The sequence below is a fragment of the Amphibalanus amphitrite genome, unplaced genomic scaffold (assembly GCF_019059575.1).
Source record: "Amphibalanus amphitrite isolate SeventyFive unplaced genomic scaffold, NRLGWU_Aamphi_draft 001354F_arrow, whole genome shotgun sequence".
Lineage (NCBI taxonomy): Eukaryota > Metazoa > Arthropoda > Thecostraca > Balanomorpha > Balanidae > Amphibalanus > Amphibalanus amphitrite.
In genome coordinates this window covers 77,813-101,474 of record NW_024882847.1, presented here as the reverse complement: position 1 = coordinate 101,474, position 23,662 = coordinate 77,813, and the positions used below count along the sequence as shown (strand labels likewise).

Sequence of the window (23,662 nt, the reverse complement as noted above, 5' to 3'; positions counted from 1 at the left end):
GTGCCCCTGACAAGCCTGTGGGGCCCCTCACAGGCCCGTGGTGCCCTTGCTACTTGCTAGGCCTGTGGTGCCCCTGGCGGGCTGGTGGTGCCCCTGCTAGGCCGGTGGTGCCCCTGACACGCCTGTGGTGCCCCCGGGCACCAAGGGGGGTCATGACCCATGTGGCCCCCCTTGGATCTGCCACTGATACATAATATATTGATTTGTAAAGGCGTTATGGCTTATGCAATATGCAATTGCAGGCACTTGGTATGCCTCACTTATCCCTTATTGGGGGCTCTGGCGGGCTCCTGAGGGCCCACGTCTATCTCCGGGAGCCCTTGACATGCTCCTTTGGGTCCTTTCAGTCCACTATAGCCAGGGGCCCGGGAACGATTTTCAAGTTGGGGGGGGCAAGCCTAAAATACCTAACATGATGCACATGAAGCAGTGACGTAGCTAGGGGTCTATGGGGACACGTAAGCCCCCCCCCCATCGGTTTCAAAGGGACCCTCGGGTCCGAGAGGGCTTGCGGCACCATTTGACTGCTGAGGGCTAACAATGGTTATATTTCGACTCAGAAGGGCCCCATGGGGCTCGTTAGAGCACCTCATGGGCCCTAAATAACCACACTAAGATAACCATAAGGGCCCCATGCCGACTTCTGAGGGCCTCTTGCAGATTTTAAGGGCCCCTCGGTGGTCTCCAAAGGCCCGTTACTGGCCTCTGAGACTTCACCGGCCTATGAGGGGCCAGTTCTAGGGGCATTTCCCGCCTGTGATGGTCACACACTTATTTTTCTGAGGGCCCCATAACGACAACTGTGGGGGCCCTCATCGGCGCCTATTAGGGCCCACACCGGTGTCTCTGAGCGTTTCACTTCCCAAACTCTGAGTGTCTACACCAGTGCCTATTAAAGCCCTATGTCGGCGGCTCTGAGAACCCAACAGTCAACACCTGCGAATCTAAAGGCCACCCACTGGTGACTTTTGAGGGCCCCACACCGGTGCCTCTTGAGCCCTGAGGGTCCCACCGGCGTCTGACAGTACCATGCCGGTCTCTAAGGACCCCACAAGACTTCTTCTGCCGGCCTAAGGGCCCCTTGCCGGTCACTGAGAACCCTCTGCCGGCTTCTAGAGGGTTCGCGTCAGCAGCTCTGCCTCTAAAGACCCCACAGGCCACACCCGTCTGTAACGGCTCCACACCAGCCTCTATGAGGGCCCACAGCACGCCTGTAAGGACCCTCACCGGCGCCTCTGAGAGAATCACACTAGCACCTCTGAGCGCTCACACCGGCAACTGCATGGCGACCCCACGGCCCACCCTCTAAAGGCCCCTTACCGCCGACTCTGAGGGCCCTACGCCGGTGATTCTGAGGGTGCTACCGATAACCGAAGGCACCACACAAGCCCTTAGTGTCGTTGAGCTTTAATCCCATACCGGTCTTCCGAGGGCGCCACGTCAGTGTACTCATTGCCCCACATCCCTCTCTCACACCCGGAGCGGGTAAACTGTGTTATACCTATAGCAACGAGTTTACCACCGTTTTACGTTATGTATTTCTCAAAGTTGACTCAAATTGGTCAAGTATAAAATCTGGCCTGCCAAACTTATGGCCAAAGCCAGGCCCAAACCAAAGCGGGATGACAAAAGCAGATGTTGTCAAATCGATACTGTATCAGCAGAAACCATTCAGATGGCTAGGAAAATGCCGTGTGTTGATGTTCATAGATGTATAAAGGAAACAAGAAGGAAAGAAGTCCGGAAAAGGGAGGAAAGATCCTTTCACGCTGCCTCAATGTTGAGGGGGCGCCGCCCCCTCGGCTCTCAAGTTGGGGGGGGGGGGCAAGCGCCCCCGCTGCCCCCCCTGTTCTCGGGTCTATGACTATAGCATAAGAGGTCTCCATGCGAGTCCTATACATCTGAGGGCGTACCCTGACGTCTGAGGTACCCAACTGCAGCTCCAATGGTCTCTTACACTGGCGGATCCAGGGAGGGGGCATTTAGGGCCATGCCACCTTCCCAGAGGTCTAAAGTGGCCCGTTTGCCCCCTCCCACAAACGGTAATGAAACATAGTTCAATCAGTGCGTGGCCTAGGAGCCGAGTTAGACAGGGGGTGTTTTACCACCTCCCGGCCCGCAAAGGGACCCAAGCACTGACTCGAAGCGGGTTAACTGGTCGACAAAAGCAATGGTAAGTGCTTACAAAGTAATATAAAGGCATGGGTCGGGTGGGCTACCATTTATATATTTTTCTTTCTAGTTAAAAAAAAAAATCATAGTGTCGGGGCTGTGACGAAAAATAAGTGGCCTAAATCCGATGAGAAAACAGGATTTGGGGGTACCCTAGGTTTGGCTCCAGCATGAGTTGGCCCCCCCCAAAACGCAAGCCTGGATCCGCCAGTGTTTGCACGGCGTGCACATACAGCACACTTTTTCGCTGTGTTCTGGACGCCAATGGAGAAAGCTAGTCTTGATTTTATCTCGGTGATCAATGTTTCCTGGACGCCGTGGAGACATGATTCAGATATGGGGTATAGACTAGAGCCCACAGTGTCGCGCTCGCGGGGCCAGCCGACCGAGTGGTGTCCCCTGATCGACGGCACGCGTCTGTCTGCCACGAGCCGTCACGCGTGACCCGTCACGAACCGTCACGGTGTAATGACCGACGTCACGACGTTGCATGCGACTCACTTGGAGGTCCTCGAGATCTTAAACACAGGCGACAGTGCAAGAATGAAGCTGAGGAACTTATACGCAGCGGAAGAGAGCAATAGTCATCCATGTTGATGTCGGGAAACGGTTAAAAGATTGCCTCATGCTCAGCGTCTGTATTGAAATTAGGTTGACGTAGTTATTAACGAATTAGTAAATACACTTTTAAACTATTTCGGGCAATTTTCAACATACACGGTGGTGGTTGTGAACGGTCCAAGATTCTGTTTGGGTGTTTTTCTCACAACTATCTTACTTGGTTTTCCCTACACTATCAAATTTACCGAGGTGCTATTTTACAGTCGCTCATGCGCAGCCCTCCTTCCGCAAAGGTCAAGTGTTCGGCATTAGGTATAGTCTCTTACCCCATTAGCAGAATGCGCGCCGCTAATAGCTCCTACAAAAACAATCCGTCTGCCGCCCTTGTCCAGAGCTCCATGGGGCCTGACGGCCGTCTTTGTGGCTTAGTCGAGCGATCTGAGTCGCTGCTAATTGTGGCTGCCCAGAAACGAGTGACGCGTGACACAGAGCTGTCCACTGTCCAGCGTTGAGCGTCTGATGGTTTTGAATAAAGGAGGTAAGTTTCGACGGTTTTGACGGGTTTGACTGCAGTGTTTTGTCTGATAATGAATTTGTACATCACTTATCGTTTTTACTCATTATAGCCCGATTGGTGCCTGGTTTGATTGCGTTGTTGTATGCACTAAACATAGCAATGACATCATTGATTAATGTCGCCCATTTGAGCCAAACGCAGCTATTGGGGTAAATGGTAAAGAATCACCAGAGAGAAAGAAATCCAAAAGAAATGGTCGCGCGACGGCAGTACCGCCGCGTCTGTGAAGTGATCCTGACTCGGCTCGCACCTTATAGGTACCTAAGTTTTGACCGTTGTCACCACTGCACGATGATTTAAATTTTAAGCCGTTGCGATAGGCTGAAACTTTCCTGAACGAGTGAAGGCATCGCGGCAACTTGCAGACTACTAGCTGATCTGATGAACAGAAATTGCTGAGCACAGGAAAGGTACTGAGCAGGGAATCACCACCCGCAGCTGTGGCGTGCAACTGAACATTGAGGCCGTATTGGTGCTTCAACTTAGGATGAAATGCATTTGTCATGATCTGAACGCTTGTCGCAGTGGGCGCAGCTTAGTGTGAAATAATGCGACCACCTGTGACTGAGCCGCGCCTCATAAACTTTTTCCTCTCATAATGGTCGTAAAAGTCATTACCGAAATCCTTCATCCGAGCCTCAAAGAAACGCGGATTTCCTGTCTGAACGAGAGCCGACTTAACGCCGACCTCAGTCGGAGTGTTTTTACCCTGCCGTCGGCGGCCCTGGCAGCGGGCCTGGAACGGCGCCGGTCACAGACGTCCAGATAGGAAAAACCCGATCGATGATCGATCTTTGACCGTGTTTTTACGACAGCCCGACGCGACGGTGGCGGTCGCTCTCCCTTCTCCCCACCCCCACCCCCCACCCCCACCGTTCAACCCCACTCCCCGCCTGTGTCCGGGATGAAATTTCTCTGTTTTGAGCGACTAATTATGGGCCACTGAATCATCAAAGGAGAATGTTCAACAAGTGAAGTTTGACTTTCGTTCATATTTAAACTATTTTTTCTTCTTTTTACCTGGTGTCACTTATTATATGAAGATAAAAGTAAGTGTACGCTACCCTGCAACACTCAGCTCTCTCGCCACACCATCTATTTTCGTCAACTTTGTCCGCAGACATCGTTTTCATTTATCGGGCTGGCCTCGTCTCGTATCTTTATGGCACCCTCTCTAACCCATCACTTCCACGGGGGCAGGTCCATCTGACATCGTAACCGCTGTCAGCGTCCCCTCCAACTGTCATCTCCCCACTACCGTGCGTCCCATCGCATCTCCGGGTGCCGCGCCCCTTCGTCACCGACTCGGCGCCCACTTCTGCCGTCTCCCGCCGCCGCTGTGGGCAAAAACGGGCGCTAATTTCAATGTGGTCGTTTTTGCCGCCGGCGATCAGGACAGCGCACAATGCCGACGGGCGTCACGGCGCGCCGCGGGGGCCGACACGGCCACGGTTTTTACCCGGCGCCCTATAGACTGCCGATCGCGTCTGTCTGTCTGTCTGTCTGTCTGTCTGTCTGTCTGATGGCGGAGGTGCGAAGACGAAGGATTGCGGTGATGGGGATTCAAGGACGGTTATGTCAAAGTCCTGATGTCAACCAGTGGCATGCAGGTGCAAAATTATTTGTGGTCTTTCGACTTTCATTTTCATTTTTCAAATTACAATTTAGGCAAGTCCAAAGCGGCTGCATTTGTGAGCCTTACCTATATTTATCGTCACTCTTGCTTGCTCCTATACTTTTCGATGCTATTTCCCCGCCGTCCCTCGCTCTTTTCCCGCCCACCATGGCGCCGGTTGCAGCCGTACCCGTTCCCTGCAATGGCGTGCTGCAGGGGAGGGGTTCTGCAGGGGACATTGACTCGGTCGCCGGCCTCCCCCGAGACGCGCGCCGTGCCGCGCCGACCGTCGGAGCGCCGCCAGTGGGGTAGGTCGTGTCCGCGCCGGCCGGCCGCCCCGTAACGATTTCACCCTCCACCGCACCGGGTGGATGAACCCTACCCCTGTCCCACCAACGCGCGGCAGTGCAAAGGGGCCGAGGGCGTGCAACCCTGTTCCACAAAGTACCACTGCAGGGTGGCGAGAGGGATGCCTTCAGTCTTGAGGTTTGAACTTTTGTATGGTCGGATCGGAAGATTTCGAGCATCCAGGTTCGAAGATGATCGATTTTTCTTAGATGCATGGTTGTCATTTTGTAACTTATCTGTATCCAAGCATCCTTCCCTGCCTTTTGACACAGAAAGTCTTGCTGCTAGGTTTGCTAGAGTGCTCGAAACAGTTATCGCCGGTTGTTTTCATTTGTACTCCGCTTCATTGCCTGGATGGCTTTTGTCGGGCTTATCTGCTCCCCGTCCACATATCGGCGAGCTCAACGCGTCTCCGCCCACATATACCAGATATGCCGTGTCCTATTCCATTAGGGCGTGCGGACGCGCCGCCGAGCGGACATGTTGCCGGGGCGGAGCAGCATTCCGCTGCCTCGGCTCGGTAATTACGGTAGGTATTACTCAGACGGCACGGTCACTGACCCCCGGAGCAGCAGCCTGCGGTCAGTGACCTCCGGGGCGGCCGGGAGGTGTGTGCAACGGTCAGTGACCCGGCGGGAGATGTGCGTCAGGGAACACTGCCCGACTGTGCGTCACAGCGGCAAACTGTGCGTCAGCGCACACTGCCCGACTGTGCGTCAGGGAATACTGTCATTGGCGAACGACTGCGTCAGCACACAGTGCCCGACTGCGCGTCAGCGCACAGTGCACACTGCCTGCGGCGAACGACTGTACGATATGCGGTGGCGGCTGTATCCGGGGGACTAACAAAGGAAATCATTGCTTACGTTGAAGGTCGAAGACGTCAAAAAATAGCTCAGCTTTGAGAGAGGCTTACTTGAACGGAAGGAGTTTTGCTATGTTGCTAGTTGCTACGACAAATTTACTTTTGTTTATCGCAAGGTTATAGCGTTGTTGACTGTTTCTAAGGCCTTTGAGTGACATCCCAATTCCCAACCAAGATCTATTCATATTAAATACAGAAGAGGTTGTTGCTTGGCGATGCTGTTGCTTGGCGTGGTTTGGGTAAGGTAAACAAGTTTATTTTATGCTAGAAATATATTTCGAGAATGGCAAGTCGCAATTTAAATGGATTAGGTATAAAAGTCGAATTGTCTGATGCCGTTCCCTTCTCCAATAACCGTCCATTGAGTGAAGTTGAACTTCGAAATGTTTTAAGTCCGACATAGGCTGCTATCGCGGTCACGGGTGGAGAATGTTTGAAAAAGTTACCCCGGCCGGCGACCGAAAGTCAGAAAGACGATGATGCTCAAATATTTGTCAACGGTTATCAACAAACCCCTAGGATATCTGCCGTTTGTACGTTTTTAGGGAAAACTGCTGCACGCAGGTGCGGAAGATTTCGTAATTGTAACAACAATTTTGCAACACGCCTTAAAATTTCGGACGCATGTCACCTAGTGCTAGGTCAGGTCATCAGGTCAAATTTGCTGGATGATCGTGCTAATGCCCTTTGCAAAGCCTATTCCGTGGAAGTTGCAAACTTCCCACACAAAACAAAATGTCAAATTTGACCGTTTTGACCCTCTTATTGATTTGAGCTCGCACCTGAAATATGATTTACCTACCTACTTCTGTTTGATGAAACATGTCGGGCTCTGCGATGAAAAAACTTAAAAACATAGAAGCTCCAAAATGAAAATAATAAAGTAAATTTTCAATAACTTTTCAAGGTAGATAAGAATAATGAGAGAGCTTTTATAGATGGCAGTTTTTTCGTATGGAGACAGCTTGTAGGATTTACAAAAGTGGAAAAAGTTACCCCGGCCGCGCCGGGGTCGGCTGAAAGTTACCCCGGCCACGGCCGGGGTGGCCGGGGCAGGTTCTCCACCCATGATCGCGGTTCTCTTGGCTACACAATGGGCCATAATAACACGCTACTTTTAGAAGGGCTTTCTTTCGACCTGCACAGTATGACCTATTGAGATGCATAGCAGTGCCGCTATCTCCCGCCCTCGTGTTGTGATAGACCGTTGTCGATCCGTCACGATTCCGTGATCCGTGATCCGTGATCCGTGATGGAACACATGTCACCTGCTACTTTCTCATCGGGTCATTGGGTGGGATCATCAACCAGTCCAACTGGATGCGATTCATTCCGATGAATATCTTCATTTTCCGAGGTGAGGAAAATGAAGATATTCCTTCACTTCAAGCCCACGTATGCTAGATAGAGCAAATAATGGCGAGCTCAATCGTCTCTGCTGTAGACTAAACAGACAGTGCTGGGAGCAGACAGTACAGCGCGTCTGTCTGCGGTCAGATCGATCCTCTCGTTACTATCGATCGTGTCACGCACTCTGTCGGCGCGGTCGGCGCCCTTCGCACCCCTCTCCCCTCCCCGCCGCCACGGTCACCGCCCCCGCCCCGCCCCGCCCCGCGCGCATCGTGTTTACTCTCAGCTGCTGCTTCTGTCCGCCCCCGCCGCCGTGACGGGCGGGGCGGCGTCACGGCGCGTCACTGAGCGCGCGCGCGCCGCGCCGTGCCCCGCCGCCGTCTGCTCATTTGATGCCGTCACTCCCCCTCCCATCCCCTCTGGCCTCACGGTGTGCCAATCCTTTCGGTCGGTAGTTCAACCGTCGGCCGCTGTGTGGCACCACCGTCGCCGTTGGCACCATTCGCCAGGTCAGTGACCGGGCGGCGGCAAGCGACCCGGATCCGCGCGCGGCCGGCGCACGCACATGCGTGCGACGCCCGGGCCGACGCCACTCGGCTGCGGGTCGATCAATCCCCACCCGCAGACGCCCCGGGCAGGTGGGCCCGGCATAGGGCCTTGGGCCCGGCCTGACCTTGGTAGACGGCTGGGGAGCAGGGGAGGGGGCGTGACCCTGCCCCCTCCCGCCGCCGGAACCTGAGCCGACCAGAGATAATGGCTCGGCGGATGGCGCATGGTGACCGAACCGGTGACTGAATCGGGATTATGTCGGCTCACGGTTGACCCTGTATACGTGGTGGCATGGTAATTCGGGTCTGTTCTTATGCGTCCTTCCCGCGAAATCTTGCCAAATATGACCATTACTTTCTATTATTTCGATGCTAAGACTTTCATGTAGCACTTCGTAAGTGGAGCTCGCTAAACTATATCTCCATAAACCATCCGTCCAATGGCGGTCAGGCTGGCCGGCAAACTCGTGTCCCGCTTTGCCCTGAGCGCTGTTCGGCAGCCGGCTATTTTGTGTGCAGGGTATGACGTATTTCGCGAGCCGACGTCACAGGCGGTGACGTCGGCTCGCGCGCGAGCCGAGCGCCAACGACAAACTAACGGGAACCCTCGGACACCCTCGGGGCATAAACCACGGAGTAGCGTATTGAGCGAGTCTTATATGGAAAATTCATATATTTTCGTTTCTCAAATGATAATCAGGGTGTCTCTTACCTTTTTACATATCATTTAGGCTTACCTAACACTTCAGTTGGCAGTTGCCAAATATCTGCAATTTATTCAAGCGAAGGTATTTTCAGTAAATATCAATGGTATAGACCGAAATCTTTTGAATAAAAACTCCAACCAACAGAAATAAAAATAACTTAATTTATTCCAACCATTCCCTCCAAATAAACAACATAAAAACTCACTTTTACACACATCATTCATAATAAAGCATACTAACACGCCACTTTTGACAATTGCGGCGTCGAGTGGCGCGCTGCTAGCGCTCTTTTTCGATCGCAGAGACCCTGCACGCGCGCGAGCACACTACGTCACGTCCGGGGGGCACAGGTATATGAAAAATCGCAGTGACGTAACACTTTTCTCGCTTCTCATTGGTCAATAGCCCGTTGCCGGGGTAACGTGCACGTATGTGAGCGCCGGCAAGAGTACTAGCCGGCCGCCGATCAGGGCCCTGGCATATTTCAGAGTTTCCCAGTATACCGCTCTCTGTGTATTCATCACCGTGGCCATGAGCCGTCTTGGGCCGTGTTTCGAAAGCGGGCCCGGCTCGGCGGCATTGTTGGCGCCTCCTGTCCTCGCGTGGCGGCTCATTACTGCCGTGCTGAGCGCGGTGAACGATGGCGGCGGCCCCGCTTCTGTCACTGACCTCGCGCGCCGTCCGACCCCCGCTCCACGCACCTGCGTGTGGCCTAGATTGTCCGCCCGCCGCCCGCCCGTCGCTTTGTGCGTGTCCCGGCGATCGAGGACGACGGATGTCCGTCGCACGCACCCGATTCACCAAGCGAGGACGAAATGGCATTGTTTGCCAGTGAAATGCAGCGGGTGAAATGAACAGCGGCGGCGTTGACACGAAAAGTCAGCTCCGGTTTGGCCGGGGGTTGACGCACTCGGCTGCGTGAGCGTGCGATAGAACTCGGATTTGTGGTGAAATCATACGTAGCGGTAGCTAGCAATCGTCATTCGATCGGCATTGTTCGTAAGTGAAGTTCGCTCCAAGCATGACGCATGAGACCATTTTTCATTTGGTATATATGGTACACGGACCATATGCACAATGCAGTATATATCGTTGGTAATAATATCTTGGCCACTAACCCGTTCAGTACAGCATCGACGACTGAATAACTTAGAACGCGATTTCCCATCAATCGCTTTCTTTGCCGTCTTCTCCAGCTATTGGCTGTTCCATTGATCTTCCGTTCTCATCCCGTTCCTATCTCCCTGACTCCACCCCGCCTGCTCCCGACCGCCGGAGCCCACCCCTTTCCATCTTCTCGCCCACCGTAGCCATCCCGCCCAGCCGGCCGGCCGGGAAATGGCCTGCCCGGGCCGCCCTGATGAGCCCCCCGGATCTGATGGGACGCCACGGCGGCCGGCGGGAGAGCCCGCCCGGCTATTTGTCCGACTTTTTCCGGCGGCTGAGGATCGGCGGTGGGCTGTTACAGAGACTGAATGAGCTGCTCAACCGGCTGAGCAAAACACGGTGAATGGGGTGGTAAAGTTGCTAGTGAGCAATGACTGGCCTGTCTCCACGCAGTTTAAGAACAAATGTCCTCGAGATTACTGTTGAAATACAGCGCCAGCAACATCCCTTTTGGTATATGGACAACTGTCTCATCCATTGTCCTCACTCCTTTGTCCGTTGGCAACAGTCAGCTGGCATCAGGAGCCGTTTCAGGTTGGGCGCGAACGACAGAGAAAGCATTTTGCCGGCAGAAGGTCCGTGCCGGTCATTATCCTCCACGATATGCAGCATGCATGCTGCGCTTTGCGACTGTCCGCTGACCAGGCACCTGCACGGCCCCTGCAGAGTGCAGGGTGCACGGCCGTCCTACCTGGAACCGGCTGCACGCGCCGCCGGTAAAGACTTAAGACGCCGCCATGAGTAGGTGACGCCGCCGGGCGCCTGGCCTTGAACGTCGGCCCACAGGTCATGTTCGGGAGCACGCTCGTGCATACCCGCGAGACGGAGCGGCGGTCGCCTGTGATCCGGTCAGGGTCACAGGGGCGCCTGATGGTGGGGCCGGGAAGTGGAGGATCTGGAGACTGGCGGGGAGGGATTTTGGGGTCTTTAGAGGGACTGTACATATAGGTGCATAGCTAGATGAGAAGTTGATGAGACTGATGGGGCGAATTACTGAGGTACCCGGGAGCGATGGTTCGACTCAGGAAGCTACCTCAGGTCAAGGATAGGCGCTGGAGCGATCAGCCCATTCACCATCTTCATCTTTTCGGCTATTATACGCTGCATCTGATTGGACCTACGTTCTTTGACATACCTATCTGTGACAAATTGATACTGGGCGTTTACTGCCTGCTCCTAAAACGCTCGCAATCGCCTCGCTCGATAAGTTCAAAATATGCTTACATATAGGAGCCTGTGCGTTTGTCGCTTTGATTGAATTTGGGTCACGCTCGCTTCGAGCAACGGCAGAGACGGCGCTGCTTTGCCTAACTGCGCATTATGTGTAGTTACACATGAATGTGCGAATACGCTCGCTGGTGCGTGTGCGTGCGTGTTTGCTCGCCGCTAAGTACACTCGACGGTATAAGCTTTCCAAAGCTGAGTGGGTCAGCACTCTAAAGTCGCCTAAAGTATGTTTCCGTTTGTTGAGTTCGCTGCGCGCATTTAGCGAAAGCTGTGCCGCGCGGGGAAAGAATGATTGGATCTGACGATGGTGGGGGCGCTGCTGATGATTCGCATAAACAAATACGATTAGGTCTCGCTCCCTTCTCCATGATCCTCAATAACACGTCCAAGACTGCTGAAGTCCTGTCTTGTTCGGTCGTGGCGAACGCTACCTTCTAAACTTGGATAAGACGGCCGCTGAAGTCATGGTGGTCTGTCTATGGAGCTCTCCAATAAAACTGAAGGCTAGGCCTTGACATTAGACACGTGTTCTTGAAGTGTGTGCCTATTTCAAGCCGAAGCCGATGGCCGGCGCAGCTGGAAAACTGAAATTTGCCACGAAGCTGATTCTGATAAGACTGTGAATAATGATCCATCACTTAGCACCTGACAGCTGAATCTGAATCAGCGACGAAGAAATTAACTATGCACAGGTGCCTGCAGGACTGATCATTGGTGCATTCTGGCGGAACACATGTCCAATATTTTGTCTAAGCAGGAGGGTTCTGTACTTCTGATGAGTTCTCGATGAGTAACCGGCGTTTCCGAAGGCCGATGCATTGCTGTGACGGGCCTTACTATACCGCCCATGCGGCCTGTTGGTTCGAATACGGTCCCTCCGCGGACGGGTGGTTCTGACAGCCCTGGTTTAGACCGGTCCGATGGTCCAGGTCCTGATACCACCGCCATTGCAGACTGGTGCTTTTGATACAACACCTCTGCAGGCCGGTCGTCCTCACACCACCACCTGCCAACCAGTGGTCCTGACACCAAGGGCTCTGCAGACCGGAGGTCTGACAGCCCCCCTGCAGAGCGGTGGTCCTTGCACCTGCGGACCGTTGCCGCGCCGGGTGCGCTGACCGGTGGCCGGTGGCCGCGGTCCGGCGACCCTCGCTGCAGCGCGCCAGCTGCAGGGCCCGCTGGAGGCCGCCGGCACCGGCTCCTCCAAGGCCGTCACGCATAGCTTCAAGGCTGCAGTGCGCCGCCGCTCGCAGATCATTATGCGTGGTGCGAGCTCGCACAGCGGCGCACCTAGAACGCTCCCTCCCCGCTCTCTCCTGGCTCTTGCGGCCGTCCTCGGCGCGCTCTCTCCACCTGACCTGGCCGCCGGCTCCCTGCTGTCTTTGTGTCTCGTGAGAGCGACAGAATGGACGCCCGGAGGCGGTACGGGTTACTGCGAGGTCAGCAGCGGGTCACGGCGAGGTCGGCAGGGTCAGATCGGTCGGGCAGAGGGGCGCGGGTTGTTCTATGTCGGTGGTCGCCTGACGTCAGAGGCATTAAGCAAAAAGCAGGCTTCAATAATCCTTGGCGTCTTTGTGATAATGAATCAGGCAATTTATTGTAGATATCGGAATAGTTAAAACCGTTAAAACGTTTGCTCTCTTGAATATTAATTTTGTCCTTTCCTGCATCTCAATTTGGAAACGGAACACAGCGTGCTGTCCGTGAATGCATTCCAGGTGCGAGTGATGAGCAAGGATCCGCTTCGTGCGAGCCTGCGTCTATCGGGGCGCCACTTCTCCTGCACCCCTGTGGCGGAGTCCCTCAGCGGAGGGGGGTGGAGACCGGTTCCCAGGGGGTCGGCTGATCCTCGCCGCCACTCCGGCGGCACGGACCGTGCCTGCACTCCCTTCGGACGCCGTCGGGCCGTTACAGATATGTCGGCCGGCTGTCGGCGTCTAATGGGAGCGGTCTGACGCGCGTCGGCCGCGACGAACGCGTCTCGACTTCGGTCGACTCACTCTCGACTCTTCTCAACTCAACTCCTCAGCTTTGACCATCGTTCTTAAATAATGCATGGGCTTGCTAGTTGCTAATTTAGTTCTTCATGATGGCCCCGCATGGTGTCTCGACTTGGTCATTTAGTTAATGTTGGGCCATTGAGTCTCGGGTGTTTTGAAGAACCGGATGGGCCGTGACAGCCAAGATGTGGCATTGAGAAATCGCGTGTGCCTCGAAACGCTGGTCTGTTCTGTGCCGTTTAGCAGCATAATACCGTCTAAATTGCTTGAGCTGGCAGGATCAAATGAATGAGTGGCTAGTGACTTGAAATTCCACAGCTACGCCCTTCTCTCTTCCCGTAACCGTCCTCCTGTCTTTTCCTTTTCCCGATGATTTACTCTCATGCAGTGCGTGTTTTGAATGTTTTCTAGTTTCTACTGTCGGTCCAATGGTATAGTGGCTGACAAGAGGCGGTGCAGAACAGTGCACCATTTCTTAACGAGGCTCCATCCCTGTCCTAGACTCCTGGCCGCGTGGTGTGCCCGCATTTTCCCGCCGCGGCACCCGCATAAGAAACGTGTCTCCGAGCCGAGGGTAGGGAGCGGTTGGCTTCAACAGCGGGCTAGCTGACGATGAATTACTGCTGCCCGTCCGAGCGCGTGACCCAAATAGGCGGCGGCGCACCGCCGGACGGCCGGGTCACTGACCCCGCTCAGGGCTGGCGACCGTCTCACCCCTGACTGTGTGTGGGGAAAGGAGAGGGAAAGAGAGAGAGAGAGAGAGAGAGAGAGAGAGAGAGAGAGAGAGAGAGAGAGAGAGAGAGAGAGAGAGAGAGAGAGAGAGAGAGAGAGAGAGAGGAGAGGGGACAGGTGAACGGCCGGCCGGCCGGCGGGGAGCCGTGGCCCAGTTAGGAGAAGGGGCGCCCGGACCGCCTTCCTTCCTTCCACCGGGGACGGACGGCCCCAGCTGGTGTGCGCGGTGGGGAGACGCGCGGCCTCGGCCGGCGGCTGCGGCCCTTTGTGAGCTGCTGCAGATGGCTTCACGGACACGCCCGCTCGCTCAGACGGACAGCTGGCCGCTCTGAGAACAGATCAGGAGCTGGTCCACGCCCCGGCGGCGTCCGTGCCGTGCCGCCAGCTGCCGTCCGTCGATAGCCCGTTTTATTGGCCGGCCGGCCGCCGCCCGACCCGCTCCCTGTTGGTCTCGGCGCGTTCAGGTATGCACCAAGGCCGGCCGGCCAGCGCTCCCGCCGACCTAAAAAGCTCGCTCTCGGCCGGCGCACTTTTTGCCGTCGCCGCGTCTCTCTCTCCCTCTCTCTCCGGGTGGAGGCGGTGGCCCGCGGGCGAGCCGCCCCAGCTGGGGAAGCTGAGGAACACAGACGCTCGGGGCGGCCCGCCGCGCCGGTCGGGGTGCCAGCGCCGCGGGGTCGTGATCAGCTGAGCGGCGGTGGCCTTCGGACGGTACAGCTGGCGCCCCGTGCACGGGATCGAGACGAGTGCCCCAAATCCGGCCCCCGACCGTTTGGTACAGCTGGCAGTTATCTCGAGATGTGGGCCTAGATTATGTATTGGAATGAAGCATAATCTAATGAAAGGGATATTGTGCTTTCGTCGTGGGATGCCCGGTTTGAATGCGATGTTGATTATGCTGACTAGTTATTCCCGGCTCCGGGCTCACTGCCGTCCGGGCATTGCAAGGGAACCGAAGTCGTGGAGCATCTTTGTGATGAAAGATGGATAATATCCAAAAGATGAAAGACAAAGGAATCAAAGAATTCCAAACTTTTCTTTCGTGTTCCAAAAGGAAAAGCAACTGCCAAAACCAGTAGCCCGTATTATGGTTGTAACTACCTTATACCGGGCGCTGGTAGGCATGTGAACCGTATTGGACGAATCAAAGGACCACCTGAGGTCTAAGCACAAGAGCCGTCTTTTTACCTGAAGTCGGACTGCGGTCAATAAATCAATCATAGCGTGTCGGGCTGGGTTGGACTTGGAATCTAGCGCCGGTGTGTGGCGGAGTGCGCTGCCACTCAAACGCTCGCCGTAAGAATGCTGATAGTGGAAATGAATCACAGCGAGGTTGTAGGGTACGTACGTACGGAGATAGCGCATTTATCTATATCCTCGATGCTGCTGAAAGCATGCTGCATTCCAACGTCCAAATACCTAGCCATAGCGGATAAGTTCGAAGGAAGTTATATAGATATGGAATATGTCTGTCTCCCGCTTATTGTCACTTAAGCGATATGTTGTCGATTGCGATTAGTTGATCTGAATTTCAGGTATGTAAGTTACCTACATCAGTTAGGATTTATACGTTTGCTCAGGTCGCCCGATAAGGTTTGTTTTTGGGATTGCACGCTTGCGCAGTGCTAAAACACACGTCGTTTTGCTACTTGATGTGTGTGTGCGTGTCTGTTATTTTTAATTTGTTCCAGACCGGTTTGAGCCGATGGTTGTGTCTATTACACTCATGACCGGAGAACCGTTCTAAATTTACATAAAAAGTGACGGGCTGCAGGGGCGGCAAAAAGTGCTCCTAGACTGGCGTCGTCAAGAAGCCGGCAGCTTTCTCTTTGCATTGACTGCTGGGTGTGCGTGATGCCGCGTTCGAACGCGAATCCGTCGCTTCTTCTGCCCCTGGCCCGATGGCGCGTCAGTTCTGATGGACGCGGGTGAAGCGTTGTTTGGCGAGTCTGACCCGTAATTGGGAGAGCCGGGTTCGAGTCCGGCCGCCGGCGGAAACTTTCACCGCGGCTCTCACTGCGGTTTGGCGTGGCGCCCACCGCCGACGCCGGCGCCGACGCCTACCGTTGGGCAGTCGGTGGCGGATGTAAACCTTCGGCGGGTCCAGATAAGTGGTATTGGACAATGCTACAGAGGAGCCAACTGCCTCATCAGAAGTTTCTCAAAACTTGGCAAAATCCATCGGATTTCGTTGTGTTATACGTTGCTTGCTGCTATGCAATCAAAATAAAACTTTCTGGTTAAAATAGTCGTTTTCTTTTGTGCTATGAAAATGTGACTTATAGCTATTCGGGACGTTGCGGGGGTTATGAAACCAAATTGTCGGGATCCGTCAGTTATAAAAATATCTAATTACACGCCACATAAACTGTAGTAAACTGCCGTGATTTTCCAGCTGATTGGCGTAGTATGTCGCCACATTCCTTTGTCTCCAGCCGGGGCTGGCGTTCCACCGCCGCGCCGTCCTCCGAGTTCATAGCCGGCTCATTACGGGCTCTATTGTTGTTTGGCCTCTCCGGCCCCTCTGATGGATGTGTCCCGTGATGACGGCGGCCTCGACTCGAGACGGTCGGCTTCAGCTCTGAGGGCGGGCTGCTCTGGCTAGCTGTGGACTGTTCTGCTAGCCTAGAGCTGACGTAGCTGCTGGTGCTGTGGACCGTTCTGCGTCGGACTGTGCTCCGTGGTTTGGGGTGTTGCATCAGCCTTAGCGCCGATTTCACAGGCCGGACTATATGTCGGACTGAAACTACGTCAGAGTCATGTGTGGCCCAGAGGGTGACCATGCAGGGCACCGCGCTGGCTGCTGGCTGTCCTGCCGTATCGGTCCTATCGGGGCGGCGAGCTGTCTGAGGGCTGCGCGGCAGGCCGGCCGGCTGGGGACAGGTGCCGCCGCCGCCGCCGCCGCGCGGTGGCGCCGCCGGGCCCACTCTCGCCGCCGTCCGGCCGAACTAGGTCAGCCGTCGGCAGTCGACTGCCAGCCGCCGACCGGACCGGGGTGCCCAGCTCGGCCGCGGCGCCACTCGCTCCGCTCTCCTGCCGCTCCGCTCACAGACCAGCGTCGAGCCGCCTCCGTCTGTCCCGTGACCGAACCGTGATCTGTCGTGACCGGTCGTGACGCGCGCCGTGACCTGTCGCCAGCGCGCTGTGTTGTGCCGCGCGCGCCCCGCCCCCTCGGCTTCTGCGCAGCGGCCCGGCGAGGTCGTTGGCCGCGCTGGTGAAAGGTGCCCACGGACCGAGGCCCGTCGCCGCCGTGCCCCCGCCGCGGGGAGCTGCCGACCGACCCACGGACGGACAGGTAGGTCCACTAACGGCGTCACGCCGCCGTGACGGCCGTGACGCTCCTGGCCAGCTGCCGACGTGCCGGCGCGGCTCCTATCGCCGCCGATCGCGGCGGCGCGCCACGCAGCCGGCGTCCTCCGATCTGGGTCAGCCGGCCCGGCCGGCCGGTCGGCGCGCGTTTTTTTCCTCCCGCCGAGGCTGTGGGGTGTCGGCGACTGGCGCGCGGCGCCCGGAGAGAGCCGCTTTCCAGCCGCGGTGCACTGACCCCGTCGGAGACGGTTCCCCAGGGGAGGGACGGGAGGAGGAGGCCCTCAGGGAGACGCAGGGGGTGGATGGCTGTCGGGAATCGGTGGGTGCATGACGCAGTATTTGACTAGACGTGTTTCGTGCGTGCATGATTATGCGTGCATTACAGATTTGTACATTGTAGAAAACATGATGCACAATCGGTTTCCATCTGAGGCTCTCTCCCATTTATGATGAATGCATACGAAATAATTTATTAGCACTATATGAAAACTGTATTTATCTCTACATTTTGTCATTTTCTAGACCGTATCTTTGCCCTGGCTGTCACTCCTGCAGCCGTTTTTCTCGACGCACTGTCACTCTGGCGTCGTTTCCCCGCCGGCAGCGGCTCGGCTCCTTTCTCCCGCGTTTCTGCGCGTCAAGTCGCCGCTGTCCCAGCCCCCGCCCCAGCCCTGCAGCCCCAGCCCCAGCCTGTCGGCCCGGCTGTGCGTCGGGTGACCCGTCGCGGACCACGAAGTGACAAGGACGCGTCCTCGCCGGTGGCTGTGGCCTCCAACCGTGACCGGACGAGCAGCGCGACCCGTCCCCGTCCGCTGGTCAGCTCTTCCTCTCATCTGTCCCTCCTCTCTCTCCCTCCCCCTTCTCTCTTCTCTCTCTCTCTCCCTCTCCCTCTCCCTCTCCTCTCCTCCCCCTCCCTCTCCCTCTCCCCTCTCCCTCTCCCCTCCCTCTCCCCTCCCCTTCCTCTCCCTCTCTGCTCTCCCTCCTCCCTCTCCCTCTCGCCTCTCCTCTCTCTGTCTCTCCCTCTCTCTCCCTCCCCCTTCTCTCTCTCTCTCTCTCCCTCTCCCTCTCCCTCTCCCTCTCCCTCTCCTCCTCCTCTCCTCCTCTCTCTCTCTCTCTCTCCCTCCCTCTCTCCTCTCCCTCTCCCCTCTCTCTCCTCTCCTCTCTCTCTCTCTCCTCTCTCCCTCTCCCTCTCTCCCTCTCCTCTCTCCTCTCTCTCTCTCTCTCCTCTCTCTCTCTCTCCTCTCTCTCTCTCTCTCTCTCTTCTTCTCTCTTCTCACCCTCACCGTTATGGTGCAGAGTTCGCTCCCACCTCAGCGGTCTTCGTTTGGAATTTAGGCCGCGTCAGAGCGGACCCAGCGGCCCCTCGGCCGGACCGGGCTGGGTTGGGCAGCGAGGTTGGTGGCCCCGCCGCCGCGCTGTTGTGGTGACCTCGGATAATGTTGCCTAACGCCTGCCACAGCGGCGGTGGGGCGTGTCCGTTCGGACCTTTCCAGACCTCACCGGTGGACAGTTTTCCTCCTGTACCACTCCCCACCGGTCACCGTGTCTCAACACGTCTCCTCCGGACCCACCGCTCCCCTGCCAAACTCTCCTCAGACCACAATGCACGCCACGACCCCGCCTTGCAAAACACCTCTCAACGTTTCTCAACTCCGCTGCCTCGTCTTCTACGTCAACTGTCAGTTAATCCCGCCAAAAGTGGTTCGTATTAATATAGATGTTCCAATAAACCCTTGCGTTTATTTATTTGCTTTCATATCTCTCGTTGCCATTGTGTTCTCTGTCCCCATTTTCATGTGGACGATTTCCCACTACCCCGCGGCCGCGCCCTCCATTGTCGCCAGTTTTCCATCAGCCGCGCTCCTCAAAGTGCCACCAGCTGTTATGTGATGTCTCCCCGGCGGGCCATTCCTTCAAGGACGTTTGGAATGTGTCGTCCGTGAGCGTAGAATAACGGTGCAGTCGCGCCCACACCGGATGAGGGTGCGGGCGACGCTGGGGCTCGGGGCGCTCGTGATGACAGCGCAGAGCCGCGGAGGATCGTTTGGACCGTCCTGTGGATAAGGTAGACGATGCCTCCTTCACTGTGCTGATTAGACATCGTGACGCCGCTACGACACGAGCGGTGACGATCGTCCGTGTGCTACGCATTCCCATGGTTGCATCACATTACACCGCTGCGCAGATTGTCTGCCGGACAGCAGCTCCGAGCAGCTCCGGGCAGTTCCGCACTCTACTGCTGGTGGCACGCTCTCAGCACGACCTCCAGCGCGGCCGCAAATACGACGGGCTGTCTCCCATTTGACACGGGTCTGTCACACCGGTCATGCCCGACCCCTCCCTCTGCGATTGACTCCTCCCGAGTCAACCCACTATCTCCTATCAAATTCTGCCCTCCTGCGATTCCGATCACTCCGACTTCATCCGTTCCAAGCAGGTCGCTTTATTTTTGCTTTCCCGTTTTCTGCTTGCGATTCCTCAGATTATCCACTTAATTGTTTTGTTTCTCTTCTTCTCTCATTCCCTCCTGCTGCGTTTTTCCATCCTTTTATCTCTTATCTCACCAAGTGCCCTATTCTCTCAGGCACTGCAAGAAACAGTCAAAATTCGTGACATTTTCTCTGCATCACCACACACCCCTGTCGATTTTCTCTCGGTGCGTGTTCACGCTGCGCCGTTTTTGCGGGGTATTTTGTGTCGCTGTGAGTTCGCGGACTGAGGTGACGGTCCGGGAATAACTCTCCCGTCGGGGACTCCGGAGACATCTGGACAAGTTTCTCTCCGTGCCGCCCGCAGCAGAGGCGTGTCTTCTGCGAACCATGACAGCTTCAGATCGACTATCTGCAAGCAAAGACGACTGATGGTTGACGGTTGGTGACAGTGACAGCAACGGTCCGCCCGAGTGAAAGAGCTAGAGATATTCCCTGTCAAAAAATAATATTGGCTCGAATGGCACGAGCAATAATGCTGTTATCTTCCAATTAAGTGCCATCTGCTATTTTATTTGATATTGATGGGGATGGGGAGCTCGTGCAACGATGTGCATCTAAACGCAACCACATTGCCTACATTTTTCCATGACGTACCATTATCCAATAAATTTTGCATTTAAGGAAGGGGAAGAGGGGGGAGAGAGAGAGAGAGAGAGAGAGAGAGAGAGAGAGAGAGAGAGAGAGAGAGAGAGAGAAGAGAGAGAGAGTAGAGGAGAGAGAGAGAGAGAGAGAGAGAGAGAGAGAAGAGAGAGAGAGAGAGAGAGAGAGAGAGAGAGAGAGAGAGAGAGAGAGAGAGAGAGAGAGAGAGAGAGAGAGAGAGGAGTCGCGGTCATTAGGGCCAGGCTCGTCCGTCTTCCTCCAGCCGCTACCATGCTCGGCGGGAGGGGGAGAGGGATGGGAGAATGTCTTGATAGAGAAGGGCCGGCGCAGGTCGGTGTGATATTCTGCGGAAAACCACGGTCAGTGTTTGTGGTGTGTGGTGTTTCCCTTCGTGCTGCACCGGCATGATTTGTAACTGGGTCACGAATGTTATTCTCAGGAATTATATAAATGCGTCGAGACACCTGGAATGGTCAGAGATTGTCGGCTCATGACTGGCTTTTTGTTCAGCTGACGGCCGTAGACTAGAAATGCTATCTGGATTAACCCAGTTTTATTTTTCCTGCATGCAATTGAAGCTTATTTCGTGTCTGTTTTGTCTACGATCGACCTCGGCTATTGTTCAACACAACCTTACATTTCCTGTGGATATGGAATACGGACGATCCCGCGCGTTGTGTCCGGCCCCATTCCACGCTGTTTGGCCCAGCTGTTCCGCGTTCCATTCCGTGCGGTCGTTTCTCATTCCGTTTCCCATTCGGCGTGGTGTCTCCGCTGGGTAGCTTTCCCGTCTCGGCAGGCGCGCTCCGCCGACTTTCTCCGAACTCCGGAGCCAGTGGAGCTCTGTTTGTGCCGAGTTTGAGCGGCTGGGGCGGCCACACTGCCGCAAATATGTAAATAAGAACCTGTATTAGGCATGGCTCGGGCTTGGCAGTGCTGATATTTGTGTGCTGTAGACCCTTTAAGCGTAAATTGGGAAAGGTTTGGGAGAAGCGGGATTTGTCCCGCGATGTGAACCTAATTTCGATGAAAGGACACTTTTGTATCGATCTGATAATTGTGAAAATATGCGTAGTTATTATTGACGCTTATGCCAATGTCTCATCACGTTATGTTTAAATTGCAATTTATGAAATCAATAGCTCACTGAAGCTTTAAGTATGCTATTTAAGGTCCTAGAATGACACATGTGTGAGCACAACTAAAAATGAAATAATTTTGTTGATTTAATAAATAATTGAAAAAATATCGGTATGTATTTACTTTTCCACTTGGAGCGCGATGTTTTGCCTCTCGAGAGGTTCAACCGCTTGTGAGAGGTGCTCGGCAGCTGCGCCACCCGCCCCCTCGCTCTCCCGAGGAGGTGTTCACTGCTCAGCAGCTGTGCGGCCCTCTGGTCTCCCGGGACACCATGCTCTTCACTGTTTGTCGGCCACTCGGGCACTGCCCTCTATACTCCAAAGCCGCACCACCGGCCGTTGGCCTGCACTGCCGCCCGTCCGCCGGCTGCTGGACGGTTTTCTAACCTATCCAGCCAGGGTCTGCTTTTTGCCACCTGCCGACGCCGGCGCTCCCCGCGCCTTGGATCTTTCTCCTTTTTCTGGTCGTTTCCCTCGGGGCGGCTGGTATGTCACCCGGCGACTCTTTCTATGGCGCGCCAGGCGGCTAGGCTTTCTCCGCTGGGTTTTATCGATACTCACTGGCGAGTCTTTTCAAACGGTTAGGCGCGATAAAACATCAGCCCCAATCTCTGAACGGCAGTGAACTCTGCGTTTACCGGCATCGCCCCGCCCCCGCTCAAGTGAGATGTCGAGCGATATCCCTCCGATCGGCCGGCGAGCTTTGAGAGGAGCGAGTTTATGCATCGGCGTCGTACACAACGGCCCTCGGGGCATCGGCCGGAGCTGGTCTCTCCCTCTCTCCCGCTCTCTCCGCTCTCAGCCAGCCGCTCTTCCCGGCGCTGGCTCATCCCGTTCTCTGCCGACGGCCGTCTGCGTGCGCGGCTGTTTGTCGCGCGTCTGGGGCCGAGCGTTGACCCGGCCGGCGATCGACTACTGGCGCGCGCCGCCCGCACCGCGGCGGCGGCGGCGGCGGCGGCGGCGGCGTGTCCTAGGTTAGTGAGCCTGGCCGGCATCGATCGCCCGCGGCCGGGCAGCAACTGACCCCGGATGCGCCGCCGACGGCCGAGTGCGCCCTTTTTTTGTCGACGGACCGCCGCGTCAGGGTTTAGATTGGCTATGGGGTGACGTCCCTGGCGCTCCGTCGACACCGTCGTGACTGCGGTGTTGTGCAATGTTGGAGTTGCCCGACGCTGCTGGCACTGTTGGTGTGTCGGCGACAGGCGGTGGTAGCGGATGTGCTATCACGGCTTAGTACCGCCGACCGGTCGTACTGGGCCTGAAAACGGCGTCCGGCCGAGCGGTGAATGCGCTTCTCAGCAGCACTGGGTCAGGCGCGCGGCAGCCAAAAGCCCCACCCACGCCATGTCTGGCCAGAGACGCGTTGTCTCCGTCTTCGCTGGCTCTCTGGAAAGTGGGTGAGGCAGCCGGCGAGCGAGCCTGGCAGTAGAGGTCAGCGGCCGTACCCGGGGTGGCGCTGTGCGCCGGAATAGGCACTTCCGGGTGGGGCTCAGTGGTCGGCCGTTTTCACCGTCCTTGGAGAAGGGCAATGGGCCCACCATGCGCCACGCAGTTGGTGGACAGACCACCGTGAGGTGGATGATATCACTGGGTCTCAAAAAGTCGGTCCCCGCGGCAATAGCCCGCCCAAATGTTGGTCGTCGAGTGATCGTAGCGCCCTCATCGACCGGTCGGGTGATCGCCCCGGGCACCCACCAGGGTGGGTGGGGAGGGACGGGGTCACGAAGGGAAAGGGGGCCCGCGGCAGGTGTGACCGATATCAGCTATCACGGTTCTGATAAAATATGTGATACTATTGCGATATTCCTGGAAAGCCGCTGTTACTGCATGGCTCTGCAGTCTGCGACCTTGCAACTTTGCAACAGATCCGGAGAAAGCCCTGCCGCCGGTTGTTGACTGTGCTAATTTTCTCTATTTCGTCAAGATTGCGATTGTAAATATATGTTTGTTTTTCCTGTTAGATATTGTCTTGAATTCTTACGAAATGTAGACAACAGAGACCAGAGTAGTCGGATGTGACGCAATTAGTTACTTCAGCATAGAACCGACATCAATTATTGTACGTAAGCTGCTTCGAAGGGTGTAGGTAAGTACCTACTTACCTTTTTGCATACGCTGTTGTCTAAAATAGATTGCATTGTACTTTTGTTAAAACTGGGAATTGTTCATAAATATGCAGATCCCTTTTTGACGATTTTAGTGCACTTTGGCTGGGCTCCGATATATATAGCTCCATGAAGCATGGCGAACCGATGC

The 23,662-nt window shown here is 55.7% G+C and overlaps 1 protein-coding gene across 3 annotated transcripts in view; it reads left to right on the top strand.

The window, feature by feature from the left end:
* The window catches only part of LOC122372378 (serine/arginine repetitive matrix protein 1-like), a 77,527-nt gene that overhangs the window by 13,884 nt on the left and 39,981 nt on the right, over window positions 1-23,662 (top strand). Inside the window, exon 1 of one of the 3 annotated variants that reach the window (XM_043349506.1) lies at window positions 16,838-17,161. The exons of the other annotated variants lie outside the window; for them this stretch is intronic. The gene's annotated coding sequence lies outside the window, so the exon portion shown is untranslated. Of the gene's footprint in view, window positions 1-16,837; window positions 17,162-23,662 lie in introns of those variants that run through there. 3 annotated transcript variants of the gene reach the window in all.